The sequence below is a fragment of the Sebastes fasciatus genome, chromosome 18, assembly GCF_043250625.1.
Source record: "Sebastes fasciatus isolate fSebFas1 chromosome 18, fSebFas1.pri, whole genome shotgun sequence".
Taxonomy (NCBI): domain Eukaryota; kingdom Metazoa; phylum Chordata; class Actinopteri; order Perciformes; family Sebastidae; genus Sebastes; species Sebastes fasciatus.
In genome coordinates, this window is record NC_133812.1 from 10,220,866 (window position 1) to 10,248,494 (window position 27,629).

General features: G+C 40.1%; 2 protein-coding genes across 8 annotated transcripts in view; one reads left to right on the forward strand and one right to left on the reverse strand.

Moving 5' to 3' along the window:
• Positions 1–16,871, reverse strand: part of klhl29 (kelch like family member 29) — a 246,640-nt gene extending 229,769 nt beyond the window's left edge. For 3 of the 7 annotated variants that reach the window (XM_074615418.1, XM_074615413.1, XM_074615415.1), the window contains exons 1-2: positions 16,559–16,699; positions 1,890–1,958 (exon numbers count right to left, since the gene is read on the reverse strand). The gene's annotated coding sequence lies outside the window, so the exon portion shown is untranslated. Of the gene's footprint in view, positions 1–1,884; positions 1,959–16,558 lie in introns of all 7 variants that reach the window. The other 4 variants (XM_074615414.1, XM_074615416.1, XM_074615419.1 and 1 more) reach the window with 3 other exon arrangements.
• gzf1 (GDNF-inducible zinc finger protein 1) overlaps positions 1–27,629 on the forward strand; it is a 498,954-nt gene that overhangs the window by 395,808 nt on the left and 75,517 nt on the right. The window lies entirely within an intron of this gene.

Below are 27,629 nucleotides of genomic sequence, written 5' to 3' on the forward strand. Positions count from 1 at the left end.
GAGCCACTCCCCCTTTTTCAGCAAGCATGGCCGACCATGAGGCAAGAAGGAAGCATAAAGCACATTTTAATCTATTAATCATATTGTTAAAGTACATAATTTGTGTTTAAAGTAAACATGTTATATTACTTATACATGTCAAAATATGATATGAAAGAGTTATAGCTTTTACTCAGAGTTTTTTTCACATTCAGATTGGTAAATGGTAAATGGACTTGTATTTATATAGCGCCTTTCTAGTCTTGTGACCACTCAAAGCACTTTACACTCAGCAGTCACACACACTCTTACACACACTGATGGCAGAGGCTGCCATGCAAGGTGCCAACCTGCCCATCAGGATCTGATCTAAATACTCATTCACACACACTGATGGCACAATCTTCAGAAGCAATTTGGGGTTCAGTATCTTGCTCAAGGACACTTCGACTACCTCTGAGCCACAGCCGCCCATTCTCCGCCCATAGGAATGGACAGAAAAAATACATAATGATAAAGCATTTGAATACTTTCTTTTATATCTAATGATTTATGAGTGCATTTAGAGTAGAAATCACCATTACATTACATTACATATGTTTTTGGTGTTTTCATGATTGGTTTCTGAATGGCCGAGGTAACGACACCCTGGTGCACTGGGGCCTGATGTTATGCTAAAGTGGTCCTCATCAACTCGTACACTTCAGGAATTTCCAATTTACCACAAGAATTTGCACTTGAACCAACAAGAGGTGGTAAATACCAGTGGTAAACAAACAATTCCTTGTTTGTGAGTGCTGTTATTTTCCTTCAACACATGGCAGACTACAGCCTAAAAACAGCATCGGTAGTATAGTAGCATCAGCAGCATGTAAACTACAATGGTTCAGACTATATATAACGCTAGCCGCAGGTGTGATGGCAGGTGAGACTTTTTCAAAATGTATGCAGCACTAGAGTTAATTTGCCAAACTGTGAAAGCTGAGCGCAGCATGGACCACCACAGCTTTGGACCACAGAGGCCACGGCTACACACACACACACAAACCAAACACCGCTGAATGATTTTACACCTGAAGCCCCCCAGTGAGGGTTGAACCCCAGCAAAGAAGCACACATAATGAGTCCTGCTCATCAGTGATGCACTGACCCAGGACGGACACACACACACACACTAGCACACAGACACAAAGCCCACCTCCCGCCCTCCCCCCCATGTGCCTGTGGCGCCCGCGCCTGGTCACCTCGCTCAGGGATCAAAGGCAGTATGTCGTTCTAATCAGTCCTCGCAGTGGGCAACCCCATTAATTCAATTCTATTTCATCAGCGGTGAGCGGACCACCAGAGGGGTCTGTACATTCCTGGGGTCCTGCGGTCCAGGAGTAATCCTATCTCTTAATGACCCCGAGATCAGGCTCTAACCCCATAATTGCTCGGAGACCGATTTGGTTTTGCATGCTGACAGAATTGCGAGGTCTTTGCGGGGAGGAGAAACAAAGAGCGACATAGCTCATTTTCTCAACACGGCGGGGAAGTCAAGCAGAATTAATGACGCCATACATCAAATGATTCCAGACGATCAACCCCCCACTAAACCAGGCCAGCGCCACAGAACATGTACACTTTACGCACAAATAAGCTGTAGCGAGGGATCAAGCGCTGCACGGTGAGATTGGAAAAGTGGGAAATTTGTCAAGTAGAGTACAATTTATTATTCTTTTGATAATAATTTTAGTGAGGTGACAACTGTTCAAAATAGTTTCTGTGGGAATACAGGTATACAATAAAATGAGGAGGCAGAACTGACTCATATTTTATTGTGCTGGTGTATCACGCTGTGTGGCTTGCCTGTGGCATAATAAAATGTTTATTGGGACATAAGATAATGAGCTTTTCATATCTTACCGTACCTTTGGTCTCTGGTGGATGGGGATGCTCATCACAGACAAATTAGATCTTTTGAGTATTGCCGTGTACACCTGCAGAAACAATTACAGTTGGTGAACATGGTGAGGCTTTAAAAAAAAACACAAATGAAAAACATCTATAAATCTGGCCCCAATAATATTCCCGTGCTCGCCATCTGTTAATGAGGGGAAAAAAAAAAATCAGGCATGCCTTCACTCAAAAAGCAACCCATTTAAGAGTGGAACAATCTGCATCAAGAGATTTATTAGTGTAATCTTTGGTCTGGCGAACAGATAAACGACTCCACAGAGACTACTGTGCAGAACCTATCAATAACTCCCCAACTGTCCTGAGAGAACATCAGAGGTCAACGCCGGATAATTTGGCAGCGGGAAAAAGGTCAAACTCAAGGCATATGGTTGCATTTGGGGAAAAACTCCCAGCAGGAATTGGTAGCAAATGAATGCCAAAGTGAAAACTTAAAAAAAAAATTACTACAATTATATGCAAAACTGAAGGCTCTGCTCTTTTTAAGATGACGACAAAAGGAGAGGGTTCGCATGGGAGATGACACTTCAAAGGCCCTCATTGTCGCGCGCAACAACAGCACTGGTGTTTGTTTAAAAAAAAAAAAAAAACAGCGATCATCTGACTTCTCTGCGGTGGCAGCCTTTGGAAGTCACCACATCTCGCTCTTTGTGTGCGTCCGAGTATGAAAGAGTCTTGTTTGGAATCAGTGTACAAGGGCATTTTCTTTCGTTGAAACAAGTGAAAACGAATCCTGGCAGACACCCTTTATGACTTCATCACAGTGAATGAAAGAAATAAAGATTAATGTGGCAAAGAAAGGACTGAATCTTTACTCTGAATCATTTTTGATGATTTGTTGATGTATTTTTCTCATTCCAACGTACCAAAAATGTAGATGATATATTTCCACTGCAGATAATGACCAGTGGAAACATCAAGTTTTGGTAGAATCCGCTCAGAATCAAAGAGCAAAGGGTATTTATTTCTAGACTTAAATCATACAAACAGAGATACAAGATACAACATTCCTCTCTATCTGTGCTTTCCAATACCCATACTACTTAGTATGTCAGAAAAAATATCTAATATGTCCCAATACATAGTATCAAATAGTATATTGCCAAGGTACCAGGATGTCCTACTACACCTGGTCACATTTTGCAGTATGCAAGCCTTCATGCTTTTCTGGCTATTCCGACCCACAATCCTCTGTCCAGTGGATTTATGAGCAAGATGGTCAAAGTTCAAGGCGCAATGTTATGATGAAGTAGTATGTCCCAATTGTATGCACACTGCATGCAACAGTATGAACTTTCTAAGGGGCAGCTGCAGTACGTACCAAAAGAAAAAAGAAAAACTGTGATTTGGAATGTAGCCTAGAGCAGCCTCCATAAACCAGAATGCAATGCAACCGCGTTGAACTTTAAAGGCTGTGAATCCTGCTTTTCCTTAGTTGGAAAGCCTCTCGCTCTGCCTTCACGAGGATGTCTAGCATTACTGCTTTTTTTTCTCTCTCTCTACCTGCACATAAAAGCCCACAGCTGAAATCCTCTGGCATGTTCATGTACGCTCTCTGGGGGGTTCTCAAAAGTCATTCTGGGAAATGTAGGCAACTTCATACTGAATTAGAAGTAGATGAGACCGCTTCAGGGAGACAAAAAGGTCAATTACAGCCCCTTTATTTGAATTTTAAAAAAACTCATCAGTTGTCTCAATTTAATGACATGCAGCAGTCTGAGAGAATTCAAGGGTGGAATTTGTTTTCCTTTTCAAACTCTCATGTATAACTGCATGACAACTTAAAGGTGCAGTGTGTAGGATTAAGTGTCATCTAGTGGTGACGTTGCAGACTGCAACCAACTGAACAACCCTCCTCAACCCTTCCTTTCCAAATGTGTCAGAGAACTACGGTGGTCTTCAGGTAACGTAAAAACATGAAAGACTCTCTCTAGAGCCAGTGTTTGGTTTGTCCTTTCTGGGCTACTGTAGAAACATGGCGGAGCAACAAGGCGGACTGAGGACCTGCTCCCTATGTGGACAAAGAACATACAGTATATTGCAAAGAAGTGAAAGTCAATTATATGTTCGATTACAACGCCAGTGCCCAGCAGCAGACGACGCCTCCGCCATTTTGGACTGTAAACGAGTCAACTACCATAATGAAGCCAGTTAAACGTCCGCCTACAAAGTGCCGTACAAAAGTAAAAAACTAAATTATATCTATTCTGTTGTCATAATTTTAATGTCTGAAATTGCCTGACTTGTACAATAAAAATATTATAAATATGCATATACTATCTTAACTATTTACTTATTTATTTAACTTTTTTGTCCGGCCGCTCCCCAGAGGAGCATAAAGTGAGCGATGGACATAAATGGAAGTTAGAAAAATCCAGCACACAAAATTTGAGAGCAATTTCAATCTTTTTCATATCAAGGACCTCCAAAATAGATGCACCACAGACCCTGAGCATGACCATGACCAGCGCCATCTAGCAGCCACCGTCAAAAGAAGCACCAGAGTTTCACCTCTTTGCTTCTATACACTGATGTAGATATGAAGGGCTCATTCTAAACTAACGAAAACACAACGATTTATAGTTCCAGGTGATTATACACTAACGTAAACATAGTTATGAATATTATATTCCATTTCTGCTTATAGATCCCCCGAAATGTTACACACTGTTCCTTTAAGAGTCTTCGAGCAAGGCACTGACAAGCTTTGATAATGCTGGGCAGTTACAGTCATACCATTTTGACGTTTTCATGATGTACAGGTACATTTCTTTGCTCTTACGCTCTCTCCTTAAGGTATGCTGCCAGGAATTATAAAAAAAAAACACATTGAAACAGTTGAAGTGTCTGCTCTCCTTCAAAATAATCCACTGATGATACAGACAGTTCTCAGGATGGGCTGCAGAGCACAGCACCATATGTCTGAGGTAAAGAAGACAGGGAAATGTTATTGAATGCTCATTCATCATGTTTTGCTGACTCTACTTCCAAGTCACACACATCACGTCGAAACTTAATAGTCTGTAGAACATGATTTTGACTGCATTTTTCCCCCCCTTTAAGATGAAAAATGGTCATGTTTCTTTATATCTAAAAAAAAAAAAAAAAAAAAATCTGATTTCCATTGTGATGATTGTGCAAGAATGGAAACAGCTTGCTTGCCAAATCTTCCTCGAGAGGATGATAAAAGACAGTAGCCCGCTGATACGAAACCAATTCTTTCCACCATCAGTTTATGGAGCTCAAAAGCGGCTGCTGTTGCACGGACAGCGAGTCTTCAAAAACAAAATTCTGACATATGGTTGTTTATGTCCTGCTGCCAAAATAACACTAAGTGAAATCTCATTAAAAGTTAGTGTTCAACTGTGCATATATTAGAAATATTTAAAGAAGTTGTCATGAATATTACCTCTAAATACATCATATGTTGCTACCTTCTTATGACATATAGTACTCTATATTAATCCATAGAGATTATACACTGAGCTAGAACACTGTTCGGAGCCGTGGTGTAAACAAATCCTGAAATTTCTCTTTTTTTAACTAGAAAATGAGTTAAAACCCCCTAGGAAAAATGTTTACTTTGCCATGAAATTAGAGATGTTTTCCATTAACTCCACACAAAGTCAAATCATTAACTACCTCATTGCCTTCTCCCTTATAGATTTATATTTTGTCTCCTCTTCCTCTAATTAACTACTTGCATATCCGTAATGAAAAACATGCAGATTGAGTCCAAAAAGTCACTACGGAATGATATTTAAAATGAGAAAACGGGCCGCAGTAGCTGATAATAGATAAATACATCATAATAAGTGGCAGATAATGCGTTAAATTGAAAAACATGCATCTTCTTTCAGGATAAATGTGGAACAATGTGAAATCATTTTTTTTGGCTTCGCTACAGCATTAACACATTATCAAAGTTTAAATTTATTTTGCACAAGAAGCCGCTCGCTGTAATTTGCAGGACGTACAGAAAAAAACAAAGTTGTGCCATGGCAATTATTGTAAACTTGTCAAATTGAACCTCGGCAATAAATCATCCATGTAATTATCGATTGATTGAAGGAGCCATCTAGCTGTGAAAAAACACTTGGAAGCATAATACATCAATTTTAATGGCATTTCTTAATCAGAATGCTCAGCAATCAGCAGAGACCAATTAGGGCCTGAGAGATAGAGACCCGCCATTAATAATCAAACTTGGCCGCTCTCACATTGCCTCCATTCTCCAAAGGCTGCTGGAGCCGCTTTTTAAGTGGACTAATCATTTCAGGGTGAAGGTATCATCTCAAAATTTAAGATTTGTTATACAGTGGAAACCGTCTGTCTGGGTCAAACTGATAACTATAAACAGATGATTACTATAACATAGATTTTTTTATTTCTCTATTTGTCAGCAGATTACCAATCTAATTGATATTACATTAATACAAAGTTATGAAACTGTTGCCTTTACCCCCTCACACCAAGGGCCCGCTCAGGGTGAGGTTTTTCCAGTTTTTGGCCAGCGCTTTGTCACTGCAGCGTGGGCGCCCTTCGTGACGGTGCAGAGCCGGTTGAGAGATTTGGCAGAGTTTCACTTTGAGGGCATTACGTGACAAAGCATTATCAATCCACTTGACAAAATGCAGTAGGTGTGAGGGTTTCTGGACAATATTTGTCATTGTTTTGTGTTGTTAATTGATTTCAGATAATAAATATATAAATACATTTGAATAAAGCAGTATATTTGCCCACTCCCATGTTGATAAGAGTATTAAATATTTAAAAAATCTCCCATTAAGGTACATTTTAAACAGATAGAAAATATGCAATTATTGCGATGAACTATTTTAATCGATTGACAGCCCTAAAATAAATGTAATTAACATTAGCCTACTATAGTTTTAAAATGCTTTACTATATGTTGTCATGTACGAAAAGACCCCAAATGAACACTGTAAGCGGACTACTTGATTCCTATAAGCAAACTATTTAAACAGCATTTGTATAGGAATGATTCTGTCCCAAACCTTTTGATCCATATAAGCAGTGGATCACTATAAGTGATTTCCACTGTATGACCAGGAAAACAAAGCGACGGTCTACTCCTAACACCGCATATTGTGAGCAGCTTTATGTCAGCCAGACCAGCCAACTGACCACTGACTGCTGGCGTAACTACAGTTTAAAGATTCCTCTCATAAAATCAAAAGGCTTCTTTTTCCAATGAATTCATGTCCGGAGAGAGGGGCGAACGGATAGGCCTATCTTGCAAATGCTGAGAAATAGAAATGTCTGCTCGGTGAAAGCTGTAAAATTACACGGAGCCCCACAGGCATGGAGCAATGACGAAAGCTATCTTTACAATGCCACCTTCAGCCGCCGTCTTATTAACGTTATGGTCACTTTTACCGCGGCCAAATGCCTGTGTGTCTTTGAATACAAGAAAACCTCCAAACTGCAACACATAAAATATACGAGCTGCGCAGAGACCGGGAAACATTGCCCTTCATGTCTGTCCAAGCAGGAGTTTACTTCGCTCCCATTCCTCACTCTTGGTTTCCTTGGCTGCAGATATGAGCGGCTCGCTTTCAAGTCCACTCCAGTGAACTGTAAGGATGTGAAGAGAGGTTAAGTAACTCGGTTTTCAGCAAGTACACCAATGTCCCTGTGACTGATACTTAGTTTTTTTGTTTTATCCCCTATTCACTAACACAAATAGTCCTATTTTGATATTTCCGTGACCCCTTGACATCCAGTTTAAGTGAATGTGACAACATCCAATTTATCATCATTCAGTGTGCATCAATGGCAACAGCTGGACCCCCCTGACAGACAGCAAGAACGCGTTTAAGGGAAACAGTCTGCAAATAAAAACAGCCTGTTTCCATTATTATTTGTCGCCAGATGCCGTGCGGTAATTATTTAATACAATTAATGACCCTGGTCATTGTGCTGCAGGTATTTATACAGGCAAGGTCCACTGCCAACATGAATTAATCAACGGTGGGGTGCACGCATCACAGCGTTAGGTGGTTGGGACGAGGCCAACACTTTATAAGCTGCTCTAGTCCTTGGAAGAATACGTCCAGGCTAAAGTCAAACAGGTTGTAAATAGGATGCTAATACAGATGCACACACACATGATTTATGTATTCTCTTAACTCAGAAGCCACCTTTCAACTTGCACTGTTGGGAGTATGCAAATCAGACATGGCTGTAAGTCGCGGTTACGTATACTTCCATTAAATGTGAACTATTTACATATTTGTTCTTTAGTGGAGATAACTGATTTGGAGTTTTGCAGAACGAGCCGATCCCTTGAAAACAAAAGACATAATGGGAGGATAAATAAGCAGTGATATTGCTAGATGCGGGCGGACAAAAAAAACTGTCAGTTCTGGTTATTCTTTATAATGTATAATGGTCATGTAATGATTTCAGAAGATTACCGGGAAAGGAAAGCCTGCGTGATATCAAATATTTAATATGCTTTCTTTTCATGTGAATACCAAAGACAAAAGGGGAAAAACACTCCACAGTGGAATTACTGCAGCGCATAAACAACATACCGCTGTTGTGCTAGTGGCCTCACTCAAATGACAGTGGCAAATAGTTTTACTGTAATTTCTTATGGTTTCCAAGAAGAAAGGCGGGGGGGAAATGAGTTCAAGTGACTTCAGTGACCGGTGAAATTTGTTTTCCTCTTGAAGTAATTTGAAGTCTGGTTTGCCTCAAGCGGACAGAGCTGGTTCGAGTCTGACATTCCACCTCAAAAACCTGCTCCGGCGGGCCTCCCTTTTAAAGCCCCGCTTCTCCTCGAGGCAGATTCAATTATTCAATTTCAAATAAATTATTACATAATACATCCATGTCCTTCTAAAGGGGCCAACGCACTCTCAAATAATGTCTGGTATATTCTGCATTTTTTAACAGCGCAGACATACCTAGAATAGATTTTATACTTTATTATAGATGATGTTTATTCCAAAGTAGAGATAAGATAGTAAAATACACCTTATTAAAATGACTAAGGTTCATAAAAGAGACGCCAGGGGAGCTGTGGCTGTCAGATAGCCGCAGAGCAGAAATACTCCTGTAGCCATGGCTTAATGGGAACCTGCATAAACAAACGAAACACGGCGGTGGTTGTGGCGGCGGTGATGAGCTACAAGATGGAAACGATTTTCCATGTCCACCTCCTTCCCATCTCTCCCCCTCCCACCCCCCACCCCCCTATCCATGGAGCAAACCTGCAGTGTCATCATATGGGGCTAACAGGCTTAACCTGCACCCCGTGGAGCCACTCACCACACAGCAGCCCTAGCGGACTGCAGGGGCCCTGAGATGAAGCCCTGCAGGCCCCCGGGTCCAAACCAAATCCTCGCCCCCTGTCCCCAAACATGTCAAGTGAATTTAAACCGTTTGTGTGGGTATTAAAATTATGGTAATGGCTTCAAATTTTCTCCTCAGAAAGGCTAACTTTTTTTTTCTTGGGGAAACCAAACACCGCATGAAATGACATTGGGTTAAAGCTATAGGTAAATTTGGAATTGGGTCCTTATCTGGTAAGTATGGCCCTTGGCCCTGGCTCGTGGTGTCAGTTTGCTTGCTCGGGGGCCTAATGAGTCCCAGCATTTTGTCGGGCAGCGTAGCTTGGCTCTTCTTCCTGGAAAAGCACAGCTGATGGACTACATAGAAAATATTAAGGCCACGATAACACTACGACACGGGCTAATGCAACGGCTCTCAACGAATGTATGCATGTATGTGCTGGACAACATGGATGGTTCTACCAAAGAGTATGCACTTCAAGGCTGCTGGTTAGTTTCTTTTATTTTATGGAAATAGTTTTTTTTTTCAAGCAAATAGATTGAAAAAGTAAAAGATAATGGATGATTAATCTGCTAAAACTCTATCTTTACTAATATACATCTAAATGTGCTGTAAGATATACTGTAAATCAAATATTAAAATGCATGGACAAAATACTCCTTATAATATACAATTCAATCAAAATGATACAATCATATTTTACCATCCACAAACACAAGCTGTTAAAAATAATTCAGCAAGACCAATCAAATGTTATTAAAATGTCTCAGTTTCAGAATTAAAAACCTTATTTAAAATGCCACAAACTAACATTTGAAAAGGGAGCTACCGACTCAAATCTCCACGGACGTAGGAGGTTCACAGCTTAGTGCATTCTGAGACCGTTCGGGTTTCTGTACAGGGAAACTGCAGGCTTTTTAGAAATATGATACCAGCATCACTAGCCCTTCAGTGACTGTGTTCAAGAGGGCTACTGAAGCGACTGCCTTTCATAGTTCACTGATCTCTAAAGAGCTTGAGAAGCACAGCGTTCGCTCACGGCCTTTTGCCCCGCGTACATTAGAAAGTATATTATGCTTTGTAATAACCTCTGATGCTAAATATTCAACAGCGTATTCAAGCAAAGATATCACTGCCACCGCAAACGCAATAAGGGAAGCATAAAGGCTGCAGTGGGAGTAGCGGAAGACGGATTCTGCACTGTTGGTAAAGATGAAAAATTCGCCCTGAAATGTTTGAACCGAGAACAAACTCATCTTTGTTGTCCTTAAAGAAAGGGGGCACGCCTTTCAGTATTGAGGGATGACTCCAGTTTTTCATCAATGTTTCTCAGCTAACTTGGCTACAGAAATTAAATTAGAAATCCATATTAATAGAAACTCCAAACTTTACAGTCACAACTTATTTACAGGTGTGATTTGGAAAGCACCTTATGGCAAAAAAAACATGGCCTCAATCTGCTTTGCCTTAGAAGAAAATGCTATCCTCTCCTCCTCCTTCCCCTGAAAACACCTTCATCGTGTTGATATCAAAGCTGCACACAGTCAACCGACTCGAGACAGATCAAGCATTCTCTCAACTCTTTTTGCTATCAAACCCGTTACCTTTGATACACTTTTAAATATGGCCGGGACATCATGAAAACCCACCGTGATCAATGAGAGGCTGCATCTTTTCAAATGACTGAGTTAAACGGAGCTTGCTTCGGTCGCCACTTCAGAGCAATTAACTTGACTGCGGGCCGCGGGTAAAGCTCGGATGCGGCTGTTGTCTCCAACAGGTAAAGATAATCTTAAATTTGGTCCTGCTGTCATTTAAACTGCCGCTTTCGCCACTTCAACATGACTATACTTGAAAAGGAAAAAAGATGCTGCCGCCTTGATATGCGCGCTGCACTCGGCTAACTGTGTGCACCACTTAATGTGGGCTGTAGCAATAGGCTCCATTTCTTAACGCAGTGAATGCTGGGGGGAATTCAATTTACAAGTTTCAAGTGGAAGAAAAACAAGCACGAGTAAAAAACAACAAGTATATGTATGTGAATAGGTTAAAGTGACATTAAGGGACCCAACCCAAGACCCCTGTTTAGGCTACCCTGTGTCTAAGAACTGCTGGAAAACATAATTTGGTGTCCGTGGCAAGAACCATGTGTCACAAAAATTAAACCACCTTGACATTTTGGAAATACGTTTTCTTGCCAAGCATTAGACAAGAAGATTGATACCACTCTCAAGTCTGTGCGGTAAATATGAAGCTACTACCAGGAGCTGGTTAGCTTAGCTTAGCGTAAAGACTGAAAAACAGGGGGAATAAGCTAGCATGGCTCTGTTCAAGAAGTAATAAAATCCACCTATCAGCACCTCTAAAGCTCATACTTTAGAACAGTTATATCTAGTTTGTTTAAAGGGACTGTTTGTAAGAATCAGAAATGCTTGTTAACAGCGACACCTGTGGCCGTTAAGTCAACGAAAGTCAGGCGCTTGTGCTAGCTCTACATAGACATAAATGAGCATCGCTCAAAACAGTGAGGCGACACACGTCAGCTAAAACCACAATATCACTCTATATTTCACCTGCTTAGCATTTATTTCTGCACAAACGTCCACTGTACATTCACTAGATATTCTCAGAGCTACGAAGTCTTCTACAGTGTGTTGTGTGCGCGCATGAACGTGATGTGGACCGAGAACGAGCGCGGCGTGTGAGTGAAGGCAGGCAGAGGAGCAGAGTACAGCAGAGACTCCGGCCCTGGAGACCAAAGCTACGCTCTCTCCCGCGTACCAAGGCCGCCGCCAACACTGTTTTAGCAAGACGGGCTTCACTAGATATAACTTTGCGGTATTGGTGCTTCCGTGTAGATTATGTTGGAGTCTGAACAGCGTAGCCACACGCTAGCGCGCATGGGACACCGACCCGGTAGACTTATACGTGTAAAAAGTTACAAACAGTCCCTTTAAAATGTGCTTAACACGGGATGGGGAGCATTTTCTATTTCCTCTCAACATGGCGACAGCAAGCCAGCGGCGCGCAGCTAAAGGTGCAAACAGAGGTAAATAGTGCAAACAACAATGACAAGTGCTGACAGAGCTAACAGCGTTTAGCTGAGGGGGAAACAGGAGGGTGGGCGCTACGCTTTGGCAACAACGTTATCAGCTGTAAACGCCGTATGAGAGCAGAGCAGAGCGACGGCCGTGAGCTAGCCAGTGGGCGACGCTCACATGCACTAACATGCACTAACATGCACTAAAAGCACGCGCCGTTATGTCAAAAAAGCACGAAGAAACTCAGATTACAACACACACACACACACACAGAGGGAGAGTGACTTGTGTCTGCATAAATGCTTCTTTGTCATGTCTGGCTGTTTTTGTCTGTTTGAGTTTAATTCTATCTTTGTAAGGTGTCCTTGGGTGTCTTGAAAGGCGCCACCAAATAAAATGTATTATTATTTTTTTCATTCTCTGCTCATGACGACATTACTCTACATCTTTACATAGCAAAGTTGTTTGCTGCTATATTAATTCTCTGAATATAGAATTTAGCACCTTTAAAGTGGCAGTAGGCAGAATATTTTTGGCATCTTTGGGCAAAAATGTCCATAATAACCTTTCAGCATATTGTAATTCAAGTGTTCTGAGAGAAAACTAGACTTCTGCACCTCGTCATGGCTGTTTTCAGGCTTTAAAAAAATCTAGTTTTCAGGTTACTTCATGTACTACTGTCAGGATATAGCGATTGTTTTATAAAAAATAACTTTTTAAATCATATTTGCTCCAACCCCTCCTTTGCATTTCGTTTTAGCTGTGGTTATAATTAGCTTCATATCTATGTGCAACAACATGATGCACTCCAGGTTCAAGAGGCTCTTACAGTATATTCTCGTGGATCAAGCGCCATCTGTAAATCACAAACAAAAGAATTCTTCTTCTCCGGCGTCTGGGCAAATGTTAAACTACCACAAAGCAACACTGAGTTTAAAGTCAATAAGGACATGTTAAATTACCCCAATTTAGTAAAAAAAAGATGCTGTTCTGGTGAAATTAGATAACACCTGGATCATTTTGAAATTATTTTCTCAATGTCGCCTACTTGTCATAATAGAATACGAGAATTTGATCACAGCTTTTTCAACTGCAGGCATATTAAAGCGGTGCAAATGATTACAAATGTTTTCCCCTCAATCCATTGAACATTTTCGAACCAAAACCACAAAGGAAAGCTTCCACACGCTAGGATTAGGACACTATTTTTAATTGACTGTGAGATTCCAGCGTGTGGAGGCTGTTCTTTGTAACCATGTATGTAGCTACGATCATTATCTCTCCTGCTACCAACAAAGAGTTTCGCCAGGTGAGCGGTGGACAAAGAAATGACCAAAAAAAGCAGCTTATGCTCAACATTGCATCTTTGAATGGCCTTTGACCTCTGCATTTGTATAACAGCTAAATTATACGCTGAATAAATGCGCATATAGACTCAAAGTAGCCTATGGAAGACATTTTGATCACTGAAAATGTGTTAAAAATGTAGAGCATGTCTTCGAAATGTGATTACAAAAAAAAAAAATTGGAGAAAATGGAGTTCATTGTCTAGCAAATGGCATAAAAACAAGCACAATTGCTCTTCCCTTTCATTCTGATGGGGGGGGCGGGTTGGTCCAGATTGGTCCTTCTAATACCCACTGCTCCGACAGAATCAGCGTAATTGCCGGCTACATTCGCACGCTAATATTTGCCTTTGGAGAGCAGGTGCAGATAAACAGAGGCATTATATGTGCATTCTTAAAAAGGAGACAGTGGAAATGGCTCCATCTCCTCCGAGCCGCTGCCTGCCTGCCTTGCACCAGCCGAGGCATCATTATGTTCATCTGACTGCTGTTACATGAAAAACACTGAGAAACCTGGCTTTCTGCGGTCGTGTTTGTTGGGGAAAAGCTTGGCGCAGCTTCTGTTCTCTGGACTCCCTTTAAACTGCAGTCCATCACCAGAGGGCGAAAAGCAGCGGATCACAACTTCATTCGAGCGCAAGAAGATACTGTACGGCATTTTTTACAGTCCTACCTGCATTGCCTTGTATTTACAGCCTGGTGATAAAACACACACCAATCAAATTGTGAACTCCTTACCCTGCTTCTCTCAGGGAAAAAAATGGGTGAATAAAAACAAAATAAACAGCCCTGAGCTACAGTATTGTAATTTGCTGACCATAACAGGAGTCGCTTTTCGCTTGGCCTTTACTAATGGGATAAATGCCTTGGGGATAATTTCAAAATTAATTCCACAGTCCAAAGTGGGTCCCCAGGCCAACTTCAAATCACGTTTGATAAAGAAGCATTATCCCTGATTGAGTTTATTGCAAAGAAGCTTGTGACAAACTGGGGAGACCACAATACTTCCAACAGAGGTGCCTGACAATGAGGCTGCACACACACCTCTGTATGTTGCTGCTGCTGCTGCGTAATCCACCGCCTACAGTGGGTGGTTATTCCAAAAATATGCAGAGACAATTCTCCGTCATACGGAGCAGATGAGGCGAGAAGACCCCTGCTAAATGGCCCCCAGCTCTGAGGCAAATGCATTGCCTTACCTCGTCGAGTGCAGGGCTGCCTGCCTGTTCGTGGATGACTAGGACTTAATGCCTTTAATCCCCGCCTTGATGCACGATAGCCTGCTAAGGTTTTCAAATGTCATCAGTTTGGGAAGTGTGTCCTGCTACTGCTCCATATGTTAATACAAAAACAACACCGGGGGTGCATGAATTTATGAATCGGAGCACATACAGTCAAGCTGGTGGCTGTACATCTACTTATATATATATAGGCTAGTAACACACCAGGGCTCGTAAACACAAGCATCAGGTACCAGTGAGGACTGACAAGTATCATTATAGGTACAAGAGTTGACAATGAATCGTATTAAATAAAGATTACATGCATTAATGCTATATGATTAGCACCAACCTCACCCCCTAAATAAATTAAACACTGCTTGTCATGGAAGAAGTGGCATCATTTCTAAATGGATGGCAACTTTGTGCATGGATAAAGGCTCAGCAGTCCCTCACAAGCAGCGCTCTACTTCACAGCCAAGGGTACAACCCTTCACTGTAACAACAGATGGGACTTGTGATGAGTAATGCTTTGTTGTCTGGAAGGATGGTAGTCTTTGCGTGCTGCAGGCTATACAAGTTATATACTGTACATCTGTAGAATATAAGAATAGGATTTTTATAAATACATTTGGACACACACTTGCAGCAGAGTCTGGGGCTAGGATGCAGACTGCATGGTGAACTGGTTTAAATATGCACTTGTGATATTAATGGAATTGTTTATTTTGGGAAAGCGGTGCAAGCATAAATTCAAAAGATGTAAAAGCCACATAACATTAGTTTGCTTTATTTTTGCACAATAGTTTACTCATTATTAAAAGGATTTCTGACATGAATTTAGACTATTTCATACTAAATTAATTCAAGTTTTATTACTGGAATTGTTTATTTTGGGAAAAGCTGTGCAAACCATAAATTCAAAAGATGTAAAAGCCACAACATTAGTTTACAGACAATAGTTTACTCATTATTAAAGAATTTCTGACATGAATTTAGACTATTTCATACTGATTTAAGTCAAGTTTTATTATGCTTATAAGAAATAAATCATCTGTGGCAGTCACCATGTGTTGGTCCTTTGGTGGACCACTATAGCCTACTTCACTATTTCCCTCTATATACTATACACTATAACCCTCTCAGCTTCTGTCACAATTTAGACTATTTCATACTAAATTAAACTGATTTTAAGTCAAGTTGTATAATGCTTAGAAGAAATAAATCATCTGTGGCAGTCACCATGTGTTTGCACAATAGTTTACTCATTATTAAAAGGATTTCTGACATGAATTTAGACTATTTCATACTGATTTAAATCAAGTTTTATTCTGCGTATAAGAAATAAATCATCTGTGGCAGTCCCCATGTGTTTGTCCCTTGGTGGACCACTACTTCACTATTTCCCCTAAACCCTCTCAGCTTCTGTCACAAAGCTCTAAAGACATGAAGTTTTTTCCTTCCTCCTAGGAGCGCTTGCGCACAACGTGAGCGCCGCACACACACCATTTGTTGGGCTCTGGTCCTCAGCTAAGAGGGGTGGCAGTGAAACTGATGATCCTCCTTCTCATTCATTCATTCATGATAGGACAAGTGCCGTGTGAACTCACACCAAGCACGTCAAAAATGTACATAAAAGTCAGCAGCAGGGTGAAACTGCTTCCACCTCTCCACCGACTGACTGAGCTCTTACCTCTCCTCTCTCTCCGGTCGCTCGCTGCTCCTGTCCTCCCGGCGTTTGTCCTTGTTTTTGCTGCTACGACGCTGCCTGCTTATGTATGAATGCTGTCTTTATCCCGCAAAGACCCGCTGTTGCATTGTACAGCGAGAGGAGCGCCGCTGTGTGCCGGTAGCGGCTGAGAGCTGCTCGGTAAGTCGCCTGTCTGTCTAGTAGCGCCGCGCTGCACGTCACCTGGTGGGACTTGGCTAAAAGACGCTTGTTTCTTGTGCTCCCTCCGCGGTGGTTGGATCTGGAGATGTAAGCGACTGCTGCTGCTTGCTTGGACGAGGCTGGCACACCGTGTGGCCACTTTTCTCTCGATGCTGCTCCTCCCCTTTCACTTTGACTTGTGTTCACACCGGCCCTACAGCGCCTCCTACCTGCCACTATGCGTAATTGCGCAGAGCTGTGTGTCTCCACCACTACAGCACTAGTATGAACAATAAAGTCAAGGGCTACTGGAGGTTCATGCAGGTCGAGATGTTTGTTTAAAGGTCCCATATTATAAAAAAGTGAGATTTTCATGTTTTTTTTTATTATAAGGCAGGCTTAAAGGTCCCATATTATGCTCTATTTCAGGCTCATACTTGTATTTTGTGTTTCTACTAGAACATGTTAACATGCTTTAATGTTAAAAAAAAACTTTATTTTCCTCATACTGTCGACCTGAATATACCTGTATTTACCCTCTGTCTGAAATGCTCCGTTTTAGCGCATTTTGACGGAATTGCAACAGAATTGCATTAACATTGATCGAAACACTCAATCCACAGGGAAATACACACAGCCCGTATTCAGAAACTCTGCGTTTGAAACAAGCTGTCAGGATTTCTGCCCATTCGTGATGTCACGAATATACAATATTTAGACCCTTGACACAGTTTTAAACGTAAACATTCTAAATGTGTCCCAGTTTATTTCCTGGTTGCAGTGAATGTGAATGTCATCAGCTGACAAGAAGTACACATGGACCCAAGCTGTTGACTAGCAATGTTAATGCAATTCTGTTGCAATTCCATCAAAATGGGCTAAAACAGAGCGTTTCAGACAGAGGGGTAAATACAGGTATATTCAAGCTGACAGTATGAGGAAAATAAAGTTGTTTTTTTAACATTACAGCATGTAAACATGTTCTAGTAGAAACACAAAATACAAGTATGAACCTGAAAATGAGCATAATATGGGACCTTTAAAGTCTCTAGAATCTAGAGACTGTTACAAAAGGTAGTGATTAGTACAAACGAGACATGATTTGAAGATATGACAGTTAATGATTTCCTAAAAAAAATGTAGAAGTGATAATTTGTACAAAAATATAACATGTGCGATTTTGAACAAAAATGCTACCAATATGCTTATTCATACAAAACTTGTCAAGAAAGATATTTACAAAAATATCAGAGATGTGATGTGACCTCTGACTTTCAAATGTTGAAACAGATTAACAGAAATAAATGTTGCATGTTTAAATATATGTGTTTCCTACCATTATTGTTGTGGAAATCATTGTTAATAATTATTGTGAGGAATAATTCACATTGACATGTGATCAGATAGTCTCTTCACATATATTATTATTATTATTATTAAAAGGTGATCTGTGCAACTTTGTTATTCAGGAAGTTTGTATCAAACAAGTACCCCTTCGTACTACTCAGTTCCCTTGAAGTAGCTCTCAGTTTCAAAAAGGTTGGTGACCCCTGCTCTAGATGTACAATAACAGTGTCATTTTGAAATACCCACTTGCAGTTAAACATATTCCAAACGGCTATGAAGAAGTGCTTATAAAAAGAAAGAAAGCTTTTCACAGGTCAAAATCTCTCCAAAAGGGTCCTGCAGTACCCAGAGAGCACTGCTGCTTTTCCACCCTATACCTGCTAGTTAAATGCTGGTAATTACATTCACTTTGCATCCCGGTTGTAAATCAGCCCCCGATTAGAGGGGCTTGAATGGAAATCAACAGGGCTCTCCAAATGTCCTTTGCGCTTTTCCCTAACCACTTTTTTCCGTGAACACAATAAGAAATGTGATGCGGTCAAGCAAGGACGAGGAAGAGAAGGGATATTTGAAGGAAAAAGACAGCCATGGTGTTAAAAGAGCAGGGCTTTTTTTCACAGAAGAAGACATTTTGGCATGTCCCAATAGGTGTAAACAGTAAAATTAGTCGAATTCCATTTAGCAACTTTTTTAGATAATTTGACCAGCTCTTATCTCAGCTGCCTCTTATAGATAGGGCTATTTACTGGGGGGCAATTAACTGAGGAATTAACAAAGGAACCGTCTAATCCAGTTTTCGACCACACATGGGACCTTTAAACACTGTCCATATCTTCACAACCCCCCTCTAAAGCTTTCTAGTTGGTGCGCAAAAGAGCTATTTGTGCTCACCTGATGGATTATCACCCTGTCAGTCACGCGTGATGTAGAATCCATGAGAATCTATTGGTTTACTGTTGTATTAATAACCGTTTACTTGCCCCTATGCTGTATACACAGATGGTACACCCACACAGGTGTTTTCACTTAATGTGCCTGATTAGTCCTCTATAGGGGCTGCGTGGGAGTGTACAGCCTGTTTGATTGACATCTCTATCAAGCAGGGGCGTGTCCAGACATTTTTGATAGGGGTGGCACCAGTGGGGCACTGACTTATGCAGGGGTGGCATGAAGTGTGAGCAGGAGCGCCTGCGCACAGACATATACACTCACGTATGCACACACACACACACACACGCACAAGAAAATACACACCCACACCCAGGTGTCGGCATAGCATTAATTTACCATTTGTCTCCACAACCCATATCTACTTCATTTACTAACACTGCAAGCAAGAACAGACCTACTAGTCACAACATTCAGGAAAAGGCAACATACAAATGTGATTGAAAACTACCATACTTTATTCTAACCTCAAAACAACCTTCCAAGGTATGATATACAGTACATACAAAAAAGACAATGCACTTTCTGTATAAAGTGCCAACAAAATTACAATAAATAAGCCTGTTTGGGGCAAAACATTTACTTGACAAAACTTGTCACATGTGCCACAGTGTAGTAAGTTACTGTAGTATTCTCAGCAACAGAGAAACCTGAACTCCCAGGTATAAACAAAAGTCACATCCCTCCTCACATACCAGCAAATCTTGTTTTAACATTGTAAAGTGAACTGTTAAATAATGCCAAAATAATTTGTAAATTCCCAAAGTAGGTTACATACAAAAGAAAATCCTCATTCTAAAACAGTCACTTTATAAAGTGCCAACAAAATTAAAATAAATAAGTCTTTGGGCAAAATATTTACTTGACAAAACTGTGCAAAACATTACATGTGCAACAATGTAAATGGTTGGAGGTACAGACCGTGTAGAATATTTTATCAACAGAGATAGCTGACCTTACCAGAGCTTACGTGTGCATAAAAAAAGCTTACATCACTTGTAACAAATCTTGTTTCAACACTGATTTGTTACAGTAATAATGCTACAAAATAACCTGTGACTCCAAAAGCCAACATAAGAAAACAATGCACATTAAAAAACACAGTCACTCTCCGCCTATAAAGTGCAAACATATTTAGAATACATACGCCTCTTTGAACAAATTATTTAACCAAACAAATTATAAACTTTACATGTGTTACAGTGTTGGATAGTATTACCTAGTATTACCATTCAAGAGACCCAATCTGTTTTGACAGTTCCTTCCTTCCTTGCTTCCTTCCTCCCTCCCTTCTTCCTGTCCTTCTCTCTTTCTTTCCTCCCTCTGTCCTTCCTCTGTTCTTCATTCCGTCCTTCCTCCCTCCCTTCTTCCTTCCTTGACCTGAGGAAAACAGGAGGGTTAAAACAGTGCAATTCGCCTGTTCTTGTGTTTGTTTGCAAACACTTTGATAAAATCATCCATGTTGAGTGCCCTCGCTCTTCTTGACTCAATACTTAGCAAACCTAAATGGCTTAGTCTGTTGTCTAGCATGGTTGTCCTCAAATGAGTTTCAATGAGCTTTAGAGCTGAAAAACTCCGCTCACATGCAGCAACACGGGTCTAACATAACAATGTTACGCAGTACATCGTTGACAGTCAAAACAGTGTTTGCTAATGAGATGAGATGATGACAGCCTTGTGCCAATTACAATAAAAAGAAATAAAACAAGACAGGGTAAATGTTTAGCTTATTACCGTTACAGCGTTTAACTACAGGCACAGTAAGTGTAGTAAAATGTAGGCTACTCACATCTTTCAGGACGACGCTCCAGAGACGTGTTGCTTCCATAGACTGACTGTAGAAAAAAAAAGTTTGTTTCACCTGTAGGTTCACCTGCTCAAACTTCTTCTTCGCGCCTTTTTTTTTTTTGCAGGCTACATACTACTTTCGCGCATCTCTGCCTCTCGGGTTTGAGAAGGAACTGCAACTCTAAACAAGAGTGCAGTTTACATTCAGTGCCGTGGCCCGCCTCTGACTGGGCATATAGCCAATCATATTTTAAGATATTGGGGTGGCACTTGGGGTGGCCAATCAGATTTCAGGGGTGGCCTGTGCCACCCAAGGCCACTCCCTGAACACGTCAGTGCTATCAAGCATGTGTTAGGGTGGAACCAGTTATGTTTGGTGACGTCACGTTTTTTTGCCTGGGCAGGGGTCTAATCAGCCTCAAGTGAAAACACCTGTGTTCAAACCTAAAGCATATAGATAGAGTAGAATAAGTCTACGCCTACAGTGACTGGCACAGGTGTAAATAATAGAATTAATGATGGCTGAATTCCATTTAGCTGCTTCAGTTTATTGTGCATATGAGTCACTGTCACACTGTCATGGCTTACTGGGACACATCATATATAACAGAGCCAACGCTAATGTTATTAGTAACACCTGTGATGACAAATTAAAAATGTTTTTTTGAAAAAGGCCTATGGCGTGTTAATTGTTGGAGAAAAGGCTGCCATTTTGTTGCAAAACATATCCAAGGCAGTTACTTTAGTCTTGATGACGTGCCACAAACATGTAATCAGTGGTGGAAAGGTACATTTACTCAAGAACTGTACTTAAGCACAAATTTGAGGTACTTTTAATACTTGAGTATTTCCATTTTATGCTACTTTATACTTCTACTGCACTACATCTCAGAGGTAAACATTGTACTTTTTACTTTAATTTCTAGCTTTACAGATTAAAATGAATTATACGAAATACAATCAACTGCTAAATTATGATTTTATTGTATCAATATGACTTTGATCGTGGGGGGGGGAATTCACAAGCTACCCAGCGGTATATAAAGTAGTGTATATATATATAACATCTAAATAAATTAAACTTAGCTCCACATTTACCAGCTGCAACATTAAAGTGATGAACACATGAATGCATCCACAATTATATTACAATAACAAGATATAGCCTACCTATTTTATACTAAAATGGGCCATTCTGCATAATGAGCACTTTTATTTTGGGTACATTAAGTATATTTTGATGCTAGTACTTATGTACTGTATTTTTACTTTTGGACTTTTCCTTGCAACGGAGTATTTCTACACTGTGGTATAAGTACTTTTACTTTAAGTAGAAGATCAGAGTACTACTTCCACCACTGAATGTAATTTAATTAGCCGGAGGAATTGAAAACGCCTGTGTGGATGTGAAGAGCCTTTGATTTGCACAGTAACTAAAATAAATGTAGTCAAGTAAAAAGTATAACGTTGCATAACATGGAAATACTTAGGTAAAGTACAAGTACCTCAAAATGGTACTTACTGTAAGTAAGATACCTAGCTATCGAGAATTAGTCAACATGTTTAGCAAGCTTGCTGGAAGAAGACATCCTGAACTACAAACGATTATCCTGAAGGAAAGTTAACAATGATTAAAACTTCTAGATGATCCATTAATGGGTTAGGATTTTATTTTGTTTTAGTTTGGGTACAAGATTTTCAGTTTTGTGCTATTACAACAAATTTGGCTACTATACCAATTTATTTCTCCCAACAATGTGTTTTTATGCATCATCATTATCATCATCCTGCACATGTTAAACTCATATCCAAATATGTTTGTATGTTTTTTTTAATGTTATTTTACAGTAAATTGACTTTATTCTTAAGGGGGCCATCTTCCCCCATCTTCCCTTACTTCTTTTTACTTGGCCTACTTTTTAACACCCCTGAAATAACCTCAAACAAGAGAACACAAACTGTATGACATACATCTAGAAGTGTGTAAAATGAACGGTTAGCTGTGATGTGTGAATGGCTGTGGCTAATTTTTTAAAAAGACAAAACAATAGTTGAAATAGTAAAGTACTCACTTTTAACTTTAGTATAAATACCATGTTCACCATGCACACACATACAAGTTATGTATATGTACTCCAAACTAAAATAAATAAATTAAAACAAGTCAAATGAGTGCTCCCCACTCCCGAGACAACCAGCGTTTCATCAAAATGTCCCACTTGGCAGAATAGATAGTGGGCCTTATCAGAGGTCAAATTCTATTTTGCAGTAATTTCAGAAGTCTTCCACCTGTGCCTTTCAGCCACAACAGCATGTGAGGTGGTGTGCAACGGTGTGTACTGATTCGTCGTAGAGCCTAATCTGAGCCAGCAGGAACTGGTTTGAATTAAAAAGGACTTTTATATTGTACAAATAAAGCTCCCTATCTGAGATCTCGGTTTTATGGAATTAATCCCCCAAAGGAAAATGAGCATCATGTTCAATAATTTTGATAATTAACAAAATTGTAGTGTATCTGCATCTGCAGTGACAGCAAAGAGATAACCTAAATGTGTTCTGCATGATAGGTTTGGTGTTGGGACAGATCAGAATCTACAAAAACATTATTTTGTTTTTAAATGACAGAAGTAAAGGCTTGGAAAAGTAATTGAAGTTATATCTTTTTACACACGTGCGTAGCAGGTGTGTTGAATTTAAGAAAACAGGGAATAAACACATTCACAAGAACTTGTGGAAAAAGTTGTGATATTAATATTAATCCAAAACTAAACAGGAACCTCTTTGGAAAATAAATGTCAAAGGTTTATCTGAATAAAAATACATATTTTCTATCATTTTCGCTGTTTGTTTTGGGCATGTTGGAACTTGTTTTTATATCTTTCACAGGTTATTTTGTAATTACTCACCTAGAGTGCCAGTGATTCTGCAGGGCAGCGTGTTACTCGTGCCCTTTACTGTATCCTATATGTGACAAAATGTGGAGCCTGTAAACAACAGTAATTGGGCTCAGGGGGCAGTGGGCAAAAACAAACTGCATCTGAGTTCATCTCATCTTGGCGTCGGTGGATTTATTTTCTGTATGATCTACAGGAATGGAATGAAAATAGACAAAGAATTAAATGTCTAGTCCAAGTTTTTTTTTTTTTTAAAGTTATAGTTAGACAACTGCTGTGGGGCTGTGTGCCAAAAACTACCTGAGAACCTCTACTCTTCTTGGCTGATGCCTTCATTCACTTCCACAGACTATATCAATCCTCTTCTATCTATCTATTATTTACTTGGGGCTATACATCAGCCTAGTTGTACTTTGCACTTTGACATCCATGCTGCTTCTTCTACCAGCCTTGCCAGGGCTGCAGCTCCACCAGCGCTGTTCTTTTACGGTCAGTGTACATCATTGTCAAACAGTGTTGTCTTCTCTGCAATATTTCTATGATGCTAGTAGTTTGTACTGCGCCAAATGTGTCAGTTCCGTATTGTGTAACTGTCTTTTTTGTGTGTGCGTGTGCCCCAACAAAACAAGTTAAAGTTTTTTGTGCAACCTCTGCGTTTTTAACTGTTGTGAAAAGTGTTTCTGAATGACAGGGAGTGAAATGGTTGTAAAAATCCAGAGTTTTTTAGGACTGTATCTATATAGGTTACTGTATAACAAGTATTATTTTATACACACACCCTGCCTGAGCCCAATTCTGAATAGATAAGAAGCAACTGGAACTGACTCCCATGCAAATATAATTGATTTCCCCCCATAAATATATGTAAAATTTAATGAAATTCATCTGAATAAGGGGCTAGAATTCAAATCTAGAACTTATATTCTGTTTTATTAAAACAACTCCAGCTAAAGGATTACATGCTAATCCATGGGGCGACCCAATTCTGCCAGATTTGGGTTTATGAAACCTCTTTTAAAGATGACCTATTATGCTTTTGTGCTCTTTTCCCTTTCCTTCAGTGTGTTATATAGATTTTTATGCATGTACTGTAAAAGATCCTCTAAGCCCAAAGTCCACTCCAAAGACATTTACTCTCCCCCCCTCAGAAACACTGCCCCTAAACTGCCTGAAACGCCTTCCTTGAAGTCCCGCCATTTCTTCCATAACATGGTGATGTCACCAAGTAACACATTTGCATCATACCTGCCTAACGGCTAGTTTGGCATGTCCTCAAACAAAGCTAGTTAGAGCGGAGCTGGAGCGTAGTCTGAAGAGTTTGATTTGGTTGACCAATCAACATTTGGCCAGCTGACCAATCAGAGCAGACTGGGCTTTTAGGGAGTACGGGGCAGGAAAATACCAAAATACAAGTATGCACCTAAAAATGAGCACAATAGGTCCTCTTTACAGCAGTAATATAAACTTAAAATGCACTGGAATTTGAGATTTGGAAGATACAAGGTTTTGAATTAAATACAGCAATAGTTGTGGATATACTGTATGCCTGTGCTAATTGCAGCACCCAGTTTTATTATAGGCCTAGTTAATTATATTTTCAAACACTAGATGATAAAAAGCAGATTCATCTTGTTTTAATGCGAAAAAAAAAAATCTTTTCCATCTATGTGAGGATACAATTCTTCAAATCGTATAAGCTTTTAGTTAGTTTCTTCTTGTCTTCAGCAGCTATGACAGAGTATAATATTATATTGACCCCACCCTAGTGTGGGTGACTGTTTTAAGTACAGAAAAGGGGAGAGTCAACACATTTATCTCTTAGAAGGAAATGAAGGAGACAGTGAGTCTGTGTTTATCCATTATGAAATCCATATCTGTCTGGAAATGAAACGGTTCAGTCTCCGAACCACGTCTTCTTTGGAAATCATGGTCTGACCACCAAAGAATTTGCTTTTTTTTAAATGATTAATTAGCTGCTTTGATTCTCTGATCAGCCTTGGAAAATTAATGCATGTTAGCGTCCTCAACAAGGCACATTCAGGGCATCCTTAAAAAAGGGTTCCCAGCAACAACAACACAAATTTACATTCAGGATGCTCCTGAGGAAGAGAATGGAGCAGCAATGCCAAGTTTTTAAAAATGCAAATGCTGTTAACGGAGGGCCTTTGGGTGCAGGTACTTGGCCTGCGTTAAATCATAATGACATTTATGCTGCTCACCCTCTGAAGATATCAAAGTATGTCTTGCCTTGTCTTTGTCTGAGACAGATTTTTTGATGTAAAGTAGGATGTTCCTTATCTTCCGTCCTTGTCTGTGAACGCAGGTGGTTAGTACGTGGTTGAATGGCTGCCATTCTCGCCGTGATGTTCAAGTGGCTTTTTATATGCATGGAATGTGAATTAAATTGCCAGTCCTATGACAATAAAGCCTGCAAATTGATCACAATGTCCCTTAATGCTACCAGGTTTTTGCTGTTTGAGGTGTAACTTGAGAGCAACTAGAAATTGTATTGTCCCATTCCTCCTCCGCCATGGATGCCTGGAAACCAAAACAATTAACAGGACTATTTCTGTTAGAGATGACCACAAACTCACACTCTCGCTGCCGCAGGTGGCGAAAGGCTCTCTTCCAATTAACAAGTCTAATTACATCACAACTCTGCAGAGTTGTCTGGCGTCCGTTGTGTCTGATTGTCGGTGTGTGCCTGTGTGTGGGTGTGCAAATGTTCATTGCAGAGTGTGAACTGAAAAACACAGCAGAATGATCAGTAGGGTCAAGGGACAATGCTCCATTTCTTACTTGGCTTGATAATTGGCATGTAGAGATTTAAATACTGAAAATGAACACTTAGCGGGCTACATTGTGTGTTTGATAGTAAGAAGCAAAAATATGTTATATTGTGGGCAGCTTGGTAGTAAATTGCAATGCAGATTTATCCAGTGGACCATTACAGTCTGACACAGTTAACTGTTATTTTTTAAAGCTTCTCCAAAGTGACATTTACACAAATAAATGGTGTGTAAACTGACCAAATGGGAAAAACCAAATGACTTCCATTAACATTTCAATTTAAAGCAGCTTTAATCAGTATTTCAAGGAGAATTGTTACCAGACTCCATTTACCCTCCTTACCTGTGAAGCTTTATGGCGTATTTTAGCGTACTGTTTTGGTTTCCCTTTAATGTTGAGTGTGTTAACTCGTCGCTCTCATAGTGTCGTTTACGGCTGAAGCAGGCAGTTTTCAATGAAAAGCTCTAAAAACCCACTATATGCTACTTGCCCAGCTCCAAATGGCAGACAGACAGTTAGTGACTAGTTGGTTGAAAATAAGTGTCTTTAAGGCTAAAGAGACAGATATTTCCCCCAGGAGTTGGTGGAGATCAGGAACAGAGCTAAAATGGGAGTGAATATTGAAATTACATTCGTCAGCTGGACAGAAACAGACAGTTTCTGCTGGATGAATTAATGGGCTGCTAGCATGTTAGCAATATCAACTTAAAGATGACCTATTGACCTCCTGGTCAATTGAACCAAACTCTTTAGACTCCGCTCCAGCTCGGCTCTAACTAGGGCTTGACAAACTAGCCACTAGGCAGGCATTATGCCACTGTGTTACTTGATGACATCACCATGTTACGGAAGAAAAGGCAGGACTTCAAGCGAGGCGTTTCAGGCAGTTCAGGAGCAGTGTTTCTGTGGGGGAGAGTAACACCCTTTGGAGTGGACTTTGGCTTTTGTAACATTACAGACCTTTTACATGCACAAATAACTACATAACAAACTGAAGGAAAGGGAAAAAGCACAAAAGCATAATAGGTCCTCCTTAAAGGAGACATACTATGCTTATTTTCAGATTCATACTTGTATTTTGGGCTTCTACTAGAACATGTTAACATGCTGTAATGTTAAAAAATACT